General features: G+C 42.5%; 1 protein-coding gene across 1 annotated transcript in view; it reads right to left on the bottom strand.

Moving 5' to 3' along the window:
* LOC139383327 (probable N-acetyltransferase camello) overlaps positions 1-11,994 on the bottom strand; it is a 19,002-nt gene extending 7,008 nt beyond the window's left edge. Inside the window, exons 1-2 of the mRNA XM_071127818.1 lie at positions 11,812-11,994; positions 9,119-9,265 (exon numbers count right to left, since the gene is read on the bottom strand). The gene's annotated coding sequence lies outside the window, so the exon portion shown is untranslated. The remainder of the gene's footprint in view (positions 1-9,118; positions 9,266-11,811) is intronic.
* Between the last annotated feature and the right edge of the window lie 425 nt (positions 11,995-12,419).

Genomic DNA, 12,419 nt, shown 5'->3' with positions numbered 1-12,419 from the left:
TTCAGTCCAACGCTGACAGTCTACTCAGTCCAACGCTGACAGTCTCCTCAATACAACGCTGACAGTCTACTCAATACAACGCTGACAGTCTACTCAGTCCAACACTGACAGTCTACTCAGTCCAACACTGACAGTCTACTCAGTCCAACACTGACAGTCTACTCAGTCCAACGCTGAAAGTCTACTCAATAAAACCTACCGTTCAGTCCAACGCTGACAGTCTACTCAGTCCAACGCTGACAGTCTACTCAGTCCAACGCTGACGGTCTACTCAGTCCAACGCTGACAGTCTACTCAGTCCAACGCTGACAGTCTACTCAATACAACCTACCGTTCAGTACAACACTGACAGTCTACTCAGTCCAACGCTGACAGTCTACTCAATACAACGCTGACAGTCTACTCAGTCCAACGCTGACAGTCTACTCAATACAACGCTGACAGTCTACTCAGTACAACGCTGACAGTCTACTCAGTCCAACGCTGACAGTCTACTCAATACAACGCTGACAGTCTACTCAGTACAACGCTGACAGTCTACTCAATACAACCTACTGTTCAGTCCAACGCTGACAGTCTACTCAGTCCAACGCTGACAGTCTACTCAGTACAACCTACCGTTCAGTCCAACACTGACAGTCTACTCAGTCCAACGCTGACAGTCTACTCAATACAACGCTGACAGTCTACTCAGTCCAACGCTGACAGTCTACTCAATACAACGCTGACAGTCTACTCAGTACAACGCTGACAGTCTACTCAGTACAACGCTGACAGTCTACTCAGTCCAACGCTGACAGTCTACTCAATACAACCTACTGTTCAGTCCAACGCTGACAGTCTACTCAGTCCAACCTACCATTCAGTCCAACGCTGACAGTCTACTCAATACAACGCTGACAGTCTACTCAGTACAACGCTGACAGTCTACTCAGTCCAACGCTGACAGTCTACTCAATACAACCTACTGTTCAGTCCAACTCAGTCCAACGCTGACAGTCTACTCAGTCCAACGCTGACAGTCTACTCAGTCCAACGCTGACAGTCTACTCAGTCCTCAACAACGCTGACAGTCTACTCAATACAACGCTGACAGTCTACTCAGTCCAACGCTGACAGTCTACTCAGTCCAACGCTGACAGTCTACTCAATACAACCTACTGTTCAGTCCAACGCTGACAGTCTACTCAATACAACGCTGACAGTCTACTCAATACAACGCTGACAGTCTACTCAGTCCAAAGCTGACAGTCTACTCAATACAACCTACTGTTCAGTACAACACTGACAGTCTACTCAATACAACGCTGACAGTCTACTCAATACAACCTACCATTCAGTCCAACGCTGACAGTCTACTCAGTCCAACGCTGACAGTCTACTCAATACAACCTACCATTCAGTCCAACGCTGACAGTCTACTCAGTCCAACGCTGACAGTCTACTCAGTACAACCTACCATTCAGTCCAACGCTGACAGTCTACTCAGTCCAACGCTGACAGTCTACTCAATACAACCTACCATTCAGTCCAACGCTGACAGTCTACTCAGTCCAACGCTGACAGTCTACTCAGTACAACCTACCATTCAGTCCAACGCTGACAGTCTACTCAGTACAACCTACCGTTCATTCCAACACTGACAGTCTACTCAATACAACCTACTGTTCAGTCCAACACTGACAGTCTACTCAGTACAACGCTGACAGTCTACTCAGTCCAACGCTGACAGTCTACTCAGTCCAACGCTGACAGTCTACTCAGTCCAACACTGACAGTCTACTCAATACAACCTACTGTTCAGTCCAACACTGACAGTCTACTCAGTACAACGCTGACAGTCTACTCAGTCCAACGCTCACAGTCTACTCAGTCCAACGCTGACAGTCTACTCAGTCCAACGCTGACAGTCTACTCAGTCCAACGCTGACAGTCTACTCAGTCCAACGCTGACAGTCTACTCAGTCCAACGCTGACAGTCTACTCAGTCCAACACTGACAGTCTACTCAGTACAACCTACCGTTCAGTCCAACAGACAAACATAGTCATAAACTTGAGTCTACTCTGTAATTATTAATCCATTTCCTGCCAAGGCAGCAGCTACCCTTCCTGGGGTTTATTATGGATCCCCATTAGTTCCTGCCAAGGCAGCAGCTACTCTTCCTGGGGTTTATTATAGATCCCCATTAGTTCCTGCCAAGGCAGCAGCTACTCTTCCTGGGGTTTATTATGTATCCCTATTAGTTCCTGCCAAGGCAGCAGCTACTCTTCCTGGGGTTTATTATGGATCCCCATTAGTTCCTGCCAAGGCAGCAGCTACTCTTCCTGGGGTTTATTATGGATCCCCATTAGTTCCTGCCAAGGTAGCAGCTACTCTTCCTGGGGTTTATTATGGATCCCCATTAGTTCCTGTCAAGGCAGCAGCTACTCTTCCTGGGGTTTATTATGGATCCCCATTAGTTCCTGCCAAGGTAGCAGCTACTCTTCCTGGGGTTTATTATGGATCCCCATTAGTTCCTGCCAAGGCAGCAGCTACACTTCCTGGGGTTTATTATGGATCCCCATTAGTTCCTACCAAGGCAGCAGCTACTCTTCCTGGGGTTTATTATGGATCCCCATTAGTTCCTGCCAAGGCAGCAGCTACCTTCCTGGGGTCTAGCAAAATTAAGGCAGTTTATACAATTTGAAAATCATTACAATACAATAAGTAATTATTTTGTGGCACCTGACCACACGACTGAACAGTTGTCCAGGTGTGACAAAACTAGGGCCTGTAGGACCTGCCTTGTTGATAGTGTTGTTTAGAAGGTAGAAACTAGATCCTGTAGGACCTGCCTTATTGATAGTGCTGTTAAGAAGGTAGAAACTAGGGCCTGTAGGACCTGCCTTGTTGATAGTGTTGTTAAGAAGGTAGAAACTAGGGCCTGTAGGACCTGCCTTGTTGATAGTGTTGTTAAAAAGGTAGAAACTAGGGCCTGTAGTACCTGCCTTGTTGATAGTGCTGTTAAGAAGGTAGAAACTAGGGCCTGTAGGACCTGCCTTCTTGATAGTGTTGTTTAGAAGGTAGAAACTAGGGCCTGTAGGACCTACCTTGTTGATAGTGTTGTTAAGAAGGTAGAAACTAGGGCCTGTAGGACCTGCCTTGTTGATAGTGCTGTTAAGAAGGTAGAAACTAGGGCCTGCAGGACCTGCCTTGTTGATAGTGTTGTTAAGAAGGTAGAAACTAGGGCCTACAGGACCTGCCTTGATGATAGTGTTGTTAAGAAGGTAGAAACTAGGGCCTGTAGGACCTGCCTTGTTGATAGTGTTGTTAAGAAGGTAGAAACTAGGGCCTGTAGGACCTGCCTGGTTGATAGTGCTGTTAAGAAGGTAGAAACTAAGGCCTGTAGGACCTGCCTTGTTGATAGTGCTGTTAAGAAGGTAGAAACTAGGGCCTGTAGAACCTGCCTAGTTGATAGTGCTGTTGAGAAGGTAGAAACTAGGGCCTGTAGGACCTGTCTTGTTGATAGTGTTGTTAAGAAGGTAGAAACTAGGTCCTATAGGACCTGCCTTGTTGATTGTGCTGTTAAGAAGGTAGAAACTAGGGCCTGTAGGACCTGCCTTGTTGATAGTGTTGTTAAGAAGGTAGAAACTAGGGCCTGTAGGACCTGCCTTGTTGATAGTGTTGTTAAAAAGGTAGAAACTAGGGCCTGTAGTACCTGCCTTGTTGATAGTGCTGTTAAGAAGGTAGAAACTAGGGCCTGTAGGACCTGCCTTCTTGATAGTGTTGTTTAGAAGGTAGAAACTAGGGCCTGTAGGACCTACCTTGTTGATAGTGTTGTTAAGAAGGTAGAAACTAGGGCCTGCAGGACCTGCCTTGTTGATAGTGTTGTTAAGAAGGTAGAAACTAGGGCCTACAGGACCTGCCTTGATGATAGTGTTGTTAAGAAGGTAGAAACTAGGGCCTGTAGGACCTGCCTTGTTGATAGTGTTGTTAAGAAGGTAGAAACTAGGGCCTGTAGGACCTGCCTGGTTGATAGTGCTGTTAAGAAGGTAGAAACTAAGGCCTGTAGGACCTGCCTTGTTGATAGTGCTGTTAAGAAGGTAGAAACTAGGGCCTGTAGAACCTGCCTAGTTGATAGTGCTGTTGAGAAGGTAGAAACTAGGGCCTGTAGGACCTGTCTTGTTGATAGTGTTGTTAAGAAGGTAGAAACTAGGTCCTATAGGACCTGCCTTGTTGATTGTGCTGTTAAGAAGGTAGAAACTAGGGCCTGTAGGACCTGCCTTGTTGATAGTGTTGTTAAGAAGGTAGAAACTAGGGCCTGTAGGACCTGCCTTGTTGATAGTGTTGTTAAGAAGGTAGAAACTAGGGCCTGTAGGACCTGCCTTGTTGATAGTGATGTTAAGAAGGTAGAGCAGCGCTTTATTAGACAGACTTCTCCCCATCTTAGCTACTGTTGTATCAATATGTTTTGACCATGACAGTTCACAATCCAGGGTTACCCCAAGCAATTTATTCACCTCAACTTGCTCAATTTCTACATTATTCATTACAATGTTTAGTTGAGGTTTAGAGTTTAGTGAATGTTTTACACAGTCACTCGTCTCAGGGCACCAGTCTCCCCTTCTCCAAACATCTTGTATTGAATCAAAATCCCGTAACTAGTCATTGTTATTCAATTTAGTCATTTCCTGTCTACTTGGCTGAGGACATAGGGTTGTTTTAGTCTCTGCTTTGCTGAGGCCATAGGGTCGTTTTAGTCTGCCTACTTGGCTGAGGCCATGGGGTCGTTTTAGTCTGGCTACTTGGCTGAGGCCATAGGGTCGTTTTAGTCTGCCTACTTGGCTGAGGCCATAGGGTCGTTTTAGTCTGTCTACTTGGCTGAGGCCATGGGGTCGTTTTAGTCTGCCTACTTGGCGTTTGTTAAGTCGGGCAACTTTACCTGTCCTTATTATTCCATTGCTGATGACGTCTGTCGTTATTGCCGGGTTCAAGTGCTAGTCGGGAACTAGGAAACTTCAACCAGTTAGCAAGTCAAACATTTCAGAGTTTCCTAGTTCTGACTAGCACATGAACGCGGCGGCATTGGTCGTGATCCAAGCCCATGCTTCTTTTGATATTATTTATTCTCTCCCCAGGCATGTTTACCAAGCAACAGATCATTAGAAAAACAAAATTACATGTAGATAGTTTATTTTGATTGTATAAATGTTGTGACAAGTGTCAGGAGAGAAGCTTTGCTCCTCTCTAAAGTGAACCACTATATGGTGAACAGTGAGTTCTCCTTACGTTCATCTGAATGTGTCTGTGGTAAAGGCAGGCAGTAGCCATGCGTTAGGCTATTTATTAACCCATTTCATTGATCATTGAATAGGACAACGTAAGTGTATCGTGTGCATTTTCATCTGCCAGGTTGTTTACCTCTGAACAATGTGAATGACTGACGGAACCATAACAAGTGTACTGAGTGATAGAGCAGTAGACATAACCATGTGCTCTGAGAATGGCCATCATATTTACAATGTTTATCATTGAAAGAATGTAGCCAACTACATTTCCTAATGTTTATTTTAAAAGTTAATCTTGCATTTTAACTTTCTACTGGAAAAAATAAAAAAAGAGGAGAAAAGTAGCATCAGTCAGACCGCTGTCTGGTGACCCAATGAACAGATACAATATATATTCATCCCAGTGGAAAAGTGCAACCAAGGCACGAAATCACTTATTTTCCATGATTTGGAGCGAACCCTGACTGAAGCTGGGCAGAATATACAATAACACGCTATTTAGATCTGCAGCAAGGTCTTTTTCTGTGTTTTATCTAAAAGTCCTGCATTAACGAGTCCTGCATTAACGAGTCCTGCATTAACGAATCCTGCATTAACGAGTCCTGCATTAACGAGTCCTGCATTAACGAGTCCTGCATTAACGAATCCTGCATTAACGAGTCCTGCATTAACGAATCCTGCATTAACGAATCCTGCATTAACGAGTCCTGCATTAACGAATCCTGCATTAACGAGTCCTGCATTAACGAATCCTGCATTAACGAATCCTGCATTAACGAGTCCTGCATTAACGAATCCTGCATTAACGAGTCCTGCATTAACGAATCCTGCATTAACGAGTCCTGCATTAACGAATCCTGCATTAACGAATCCTGCATTAACGAGTCCTGCATTAACGAGTCCTGCATTAACGAGTCCTGCATTAACGAGTCCTGCATTAACGAGTCCTGCATTAACGAGTCCTGCATTAACGAATCCTGCATTAACGAATCCTGCATTAACGAATCCTGCATTAACGAATCCTGCATTAACGAGTCCTGCATTAACGAATCCTGCATTAACGAATCCTGCATTAACGAATCCTGCATTAACGAATCCTGCATTAACGAATCCTGCATTAACGAATCCTGCATTAACGAATCCTGCATTAACGAGTCCTACATTAACGAGTCCTGCATTAACGAATCCTGCATTAACGAATCCTGCATTAACGAATCCTGCATTAACGAATCCTGCATTAACGAATCCTGCATTAACGAGTCCTACATTAACGAGTCCTGCATTAACGAATCCTGCATTAACGAGTCCTGCATTAACAAATCCTGCATTAACGAATCCTGCATTAACGAGTCCTACATTAACGAGTCCTGCATTAACGAATCCTGCATTAACGAATCCTGCATTAACGAATCCTGCATTAACGAGTCCTGCATTAACGAATCCTGCATTAACGAATCCTGCATTAACGAGTCCTGCATTAACGAATCCTGCATTAACGAGTCCTGCATTAACGAATCCTGCATTAACGAATCCTGCATTAACGAGTCCTGCATTAACGAATCCTGCATTAACGAGTCCTGCATTAACGAGTCCTGCATTAACGAGTCCTGCATTAACGAGTCCTGCATTAACGAATCCTGCATTAACGAGTCCTGCATTAACGAGTCCTGCATTAACGAGTCCTGCATTAACGAGTCCTGCATTAACGAGTCCTGCATTAACGAGTCCTGCATTAACGAGTCCTGCATTAACGAATCCTGCATTAACGAGTCCTGCATTAACGAATCCTGCATTAACGAATCCTGCATTAACGAATCCTGCATTAACGACTCCTGCATTAACGAATCCTGCATTAACGAGTCCTGCATTAACGAATCCTGCATTAACGAATCCTGCATTAACGAATCCTGCATTAACGAATCCTGCATTAACGAATCCTGCATTAACGAATCCTGCATTAACGAATCCTGCATTAACGAGTCCTACATTAACGAGTCCTGCATTAACGAATCCTGCATTAACGAATCCTGCATTAACGAATCCTGCATTAACGAATCCTGCATTAACGAATCCTGCATTAACGAGTCCTACATTAACGAGTCCTGCATTAACGAATCCTGCATTAACGAGTCCTGCATTAACAAATCCTGCATTAACGAATCCTGCATTAACGAGTCCTACATTAACGAGTCCTGCATTAACGAATCCTGCATTAACGAATCCTGCATTAACGAATCCTGCATTAACGAGTCCTGCATTAACGAGTCCTGCATTAACAAATCCTGCATTAACGAATCCTGCATTAACGAATCCTGCATTAACAAATCCTGCATTAACGAGTCCTGCATTAACGAGTCCTGCATTAACGAGTCCTGCATTAACGAATCCTGCATTAACGAATCCTGCATTAACGAGTCCTGCATTAACAAATCCTGCATTAACGAGTCCTGCATTAACGAATCCTGCATTAACGAGTCCTGCATTAACAAATCCTGCATTAACGAATCCTGCATTAACGAATCCTGCATTAACGAGTCCTACATTAACGAGTCCTGCATTAACGAATCCTGCATTAACGAATCCTGCATTAACGAATCCTGCATTAACGAGTCCTGCATTAACAAATCCTGCATTAACGAGTCCTGCATTAACGAGTCCTGCATTAACGAGTCCTGCATTAACGAGTCCTGCATTAACAAATCCTGCATTAACGAATCCTGCATTAACGAATCCTGCATTAACAAATCCTGCATTAACGAGTCCTGCATTAACGAGTCCTGCATTAACAAGTCCTGCATTAACGAATCCTGCATTAACGAATCCTGCATTAACGAATCCTGCATTAACGAGTCCTGCATTAACAAGTCCTGCATTAACGAATCCTGCATTAACGAGTCCTGCATTAACGAGTCCTGCATTAACGAGTCCTGCATTAACGAATCCTGCATTAACGAATCCTGCATTAACGAATCCTGCATTAACGAGTCCTGCATTAACGAGTCCTGCATTAACGAGTCCTGCATTAACGAATCCTGCATTAACGAATCCTGCATTAACGAGTCCTGCATTAACGCAACCTGCATTAACGAGTCCTGCATTAACGAGTCCTGCATTAACGAATCCTGCATTAACGCGACCTGCATTAACGCAACCTCTGTAGGGTTAGGGTTAGGGGTTAGGGTTAGAGTGAAGGAAACATAGTGAAGGAAACAGAGTAAAGTGAGAAAACAGAGTGAAGGAAACAGAGTGAAGTGAGAAAACAGAGTGAAGGAAACAGAGTGAAGGAAACAGAGTGAAGTGAGAAAACAGAGTGAAGGAAACAGAGTGAAGTGAGAAAACAGAGTGAAGGAAACAGAGTGAAGGAAACAGAGTGAAGTGAGAAAACAGAGTGAAGGAAACAGAGTAAAGTGAGAAAACAGAGTGATGGCCTCTATTAAAAAGAGGAGGATCCCATCAGCTTTCTATAGGCTAGGTCTACTATATTTATTTCTCAACTTTCCTAATATTATGCAAATATTAAGCACATTGTTTATCTTTACATAACGTGAAGAAACAGTCTAATAGTTCATCAGCATTTTAAGCTAAACATTCTGATCTGTTGCGTCAGCCACATTGCGTTTAAAAAAAAACGATTTTGATGCTAGTGGTTGTATTAATTTGGGATCTATCGCATCTCACAACTGTCCCAGACTATGATTGGAATATATTTTTCCTCGCACAGAATATGTACTATGGGGAAAGGAGATTGACAAGATTGGCTAGTGCTTTCGCTGTTCGTTAGACCTACTCATCTTGTTGGCTGACGAAAAGTAAAATGTGGACAGTTCTTCCAATAGCTTCAATATGCACCTCGGAATTGGATGAGGATGGGCACAGTTGCGTCCCCGATGTGTCCGTCTTCACTTGTAGCCGGTGAGAAAGACCCGATCACGTGATGGAGAGCCGTGTGAGTGAGACGAGAGGTTCTTCGGAGCAGGCAGCACTCAGGGAGAAGGGCTGCAAAAAGGTATGGATATTTTAGGGTGCATCGTGGTCACACAAACGGGATCCCGCTGGGAAATCGGAGACATTATCAAGTGCTTCTCAAAAAAACAAAACAATGCAGAGCTCATGCATTTCAAGCAACTTTTTTTCCAAATCATCATTAGAGTCCCATCATGCAGCCTTACAATGTATTAAACACCAAAACATACAGGCCAACGTCTGTAGAACAACTCAAGTTACATTAATGACTCTAAATTAAGCATCTAGGAGGACCTGTTTCTTTGTTGACCAAACAACACAGAATAGCAGTATGTGCGTTTTACAGCTTTGTTCAATTGTATTCTTCATACCATAAAATATCAAATAATGCCACGGAATACTAAGCAAATCTTGTCTGTTAAATGAACTAGTGTAGCCCACAGCCAGATCAGGACCTAACATAAGGACAACTCAGAGTAAACTATTCTGTTCTTCTGAAATAGACTACATTTCCTTTATATCATGTTTCTTTAGACCTGTCTAAAATAAATCATGGATTTATTGTGAAGGTGTAGGATATATTACATGGATTTATTGTGAAGGTGTAGACTATATTACATGGATTTATTGTGAAGGTGTAGGCTATATTACATGGATTTATTGTGAAGGTGTAGACTATATTACATGGATTTATTGTGATGGTGTAGACTATATTACATGGATTTATTGGGATGGTGTAGACTATATTACATGGATTTATTGTGATGGTGTAGACTATATTACATGGATTTATTGTGAAGGTGTAGGCTATATTACATGGATTTATTGTGAAGGTGTAGGCTATATTACATGGATTTATTGTGAAGGTGTAGGCTATATTACATGGATTTATTGTGAAGGTGTAGGCTATATTACATGGATTTATTGTGAAGGTGTAGGCTATATTACATGGATTTATTGTGAAGGTGTAGGCTATATTACATGGATTTATTGTGAAGGTGTAGGCTATATTACATGGATTTATTGTGAAGGTGTAGGATATATTACATGGATTTATTGTGAAGGTGTAGACTATATTACATGGATTTATTGTGAAGGTGTAGGCTATATTACATGGATTTATTGTGAAGGTGTAGGCTATATTACATGGATTTATTAGACTTTTATCAAATGTAGATGTTTCAAAAGGTCTGCTCAGTGACTTGTAGGCTGTGTTGAAGCCAGGAGACACTAAATGTGTTCGTGTTAATTAACGGTCAATTACCGTGAGACCAACAGTTATCTGCTTGACAATCACCCGCTGACGAAATTTCGTGACCCCCACAGCCCTCTCGCCTCACCTGAATGTCACCTGACTGCATTGCCTGGAAACCAAACTCAGGCGGAAATTAGGATTTGATTTGTATTGTTTATCTCACCTTTATTTAACCACGTGGGCCAGTTGAGAACACCTTTATTTAACCACGTGGGCCAGTTGAGAACACCTTTATTTAACCACGTGGGCCAGTTGAGAACAAGTTCTCATTTACAACTGCGACCTGGCCAAGATAAAGCAAAGCAGTACAACACAAACGACAACAGAGTTACACATGGAGTAAAACAAACGTACAGTCAATAACACAATAGAAAATATATATACAGTGTGTGCAAATGGAGTAAGGAGGTAAGGCAATAAATAGGTCAATAGTGGCGAAATATTTATAATTTAGCAATTAACACTGGAGTGATAGATGTGCAAGTAGAAATACTTGATCAGGAAAGTTTCCTCTCATGACCTCTACAGGCCGCCAGATTTTTTTATAAAATTATATTTGAACTTTCTTTACCGGTTGTCCATGTGGTTGGTCCTTTTGGCAGTAGAAATGTGAGACAATATATCCACAGGAATATATAATTATGTCCAATTTTTTAAAGCGCTGGAAGAGCATTCATATTTCTACCTGAAGCATGTACACAACAGTGTAAACACGTGCACGCATACCGTTCCTTACCGAGCTGCTGTGTTTTCATCTTCGGCTCGAGCTAATGTGATATACATCTGAACGCTGCACCAGCGCTGTGAAAACTGATGCAAGTATACTTTCCTGTGGATATATTGTCTCACATTCCTACCGACAAAAAAGGACCAACCGTACGGAAAACTGGTCAAGTACGTTAAAATATATAATTGTATTCAACATTTTGGCTTATAGAGAAAACGGTCCTTATTCAAACGCTCATCTCTGACAGAGTTCAGTGTCGGGTCCCAGACAACTGACCACAGTGTCAATGCCCTATATTTCAGTAATCCAATTAATACGACATCTAAACCTGATCTTCCCTAGCTATTTGATACCTAGCTATATTAGTTATTCGTTTCTATCGATTAGCAAATAGCACGTAACTCTACTGGAAAACTAAACCTAGCTATTTACTCCGAATGGTTACCTAGCTAGATAGCAAGTTATCTTTTTTATCTAACCGTTATTTAACTAGGCCGATAGTCAGATCATATATATTTGCATTCCATCAAAAAACGTGTATGATTCATCTTTCAGCTGTAATGGAAACGATTTGTAAGAGAAGAAAAAAAACCCCACCTGATTTTGATACGTCTCGGAGAAATATAAATCCTGTTGGAGAGGAACAATTATCGGTTCTGTTGATTGTGGTTCTGACGTCCGCATTCACTGACATAGGAGGGGTTTAGTCTTGTTTCCCATTGGCTGACAGGAACATCCATCCATTCATTCATTCGCTCCATCCTACTCTTCATTCTGCAGTTTATTGGCACCATTATAAAAAGGATGAAGAAACGCTGTTATAGAAACACATGGCCAGTTTATGTGGAAAGATCAAGCAAGGCGGCAGCTAAACAAGTTAAATATATTGCTATCTTGTTATCTTGCTATGCTAAATTCAGAGGATTCCGTGTGGCTCGGATGGTATAGCATTGAGGCTTGCAACGCAAGGGTTGTGGTTTCGGGACCAGCACTAGAATGTCTGCATTGTGTCCCGCAACCCCCTCTTTTTACGCTTCTGCTACTCTCTGTTCATCATATATGCATAGTCACTTTAACCATATCTACATGTACATACTACCTCAATCAGCCTGACTAACCGGTGTCTGTATGTAGCATTGCTACTGTATATAGCCTCTCTACTGTATAAAGCCTCTCTACCGTATAAAGTCTCTCTACTGTATATA

The sequence above is a fragment of the Oncorhynchus clarkii genome, chromosome 25 (assembly GCF_045791955.1).
Source record: "Oncorhynchus clarkii lewisi isolate Uvic-CL-2024 chromosome 25, UVic_Ocla_1.0, whole genome shotgun sequence".
Classification (NCBI taxonomy): Eukaryota; Metazoa; Chordata; class Actinopteri; order Salmoniformes; family Salmonidae; genus Oncorhynchus; species Oncorhynchus clarkii.
Note: the sequence above shows the minus strand (reverse complement) of the source record. Positions and strands in the feature narration are given on the sequence as shown.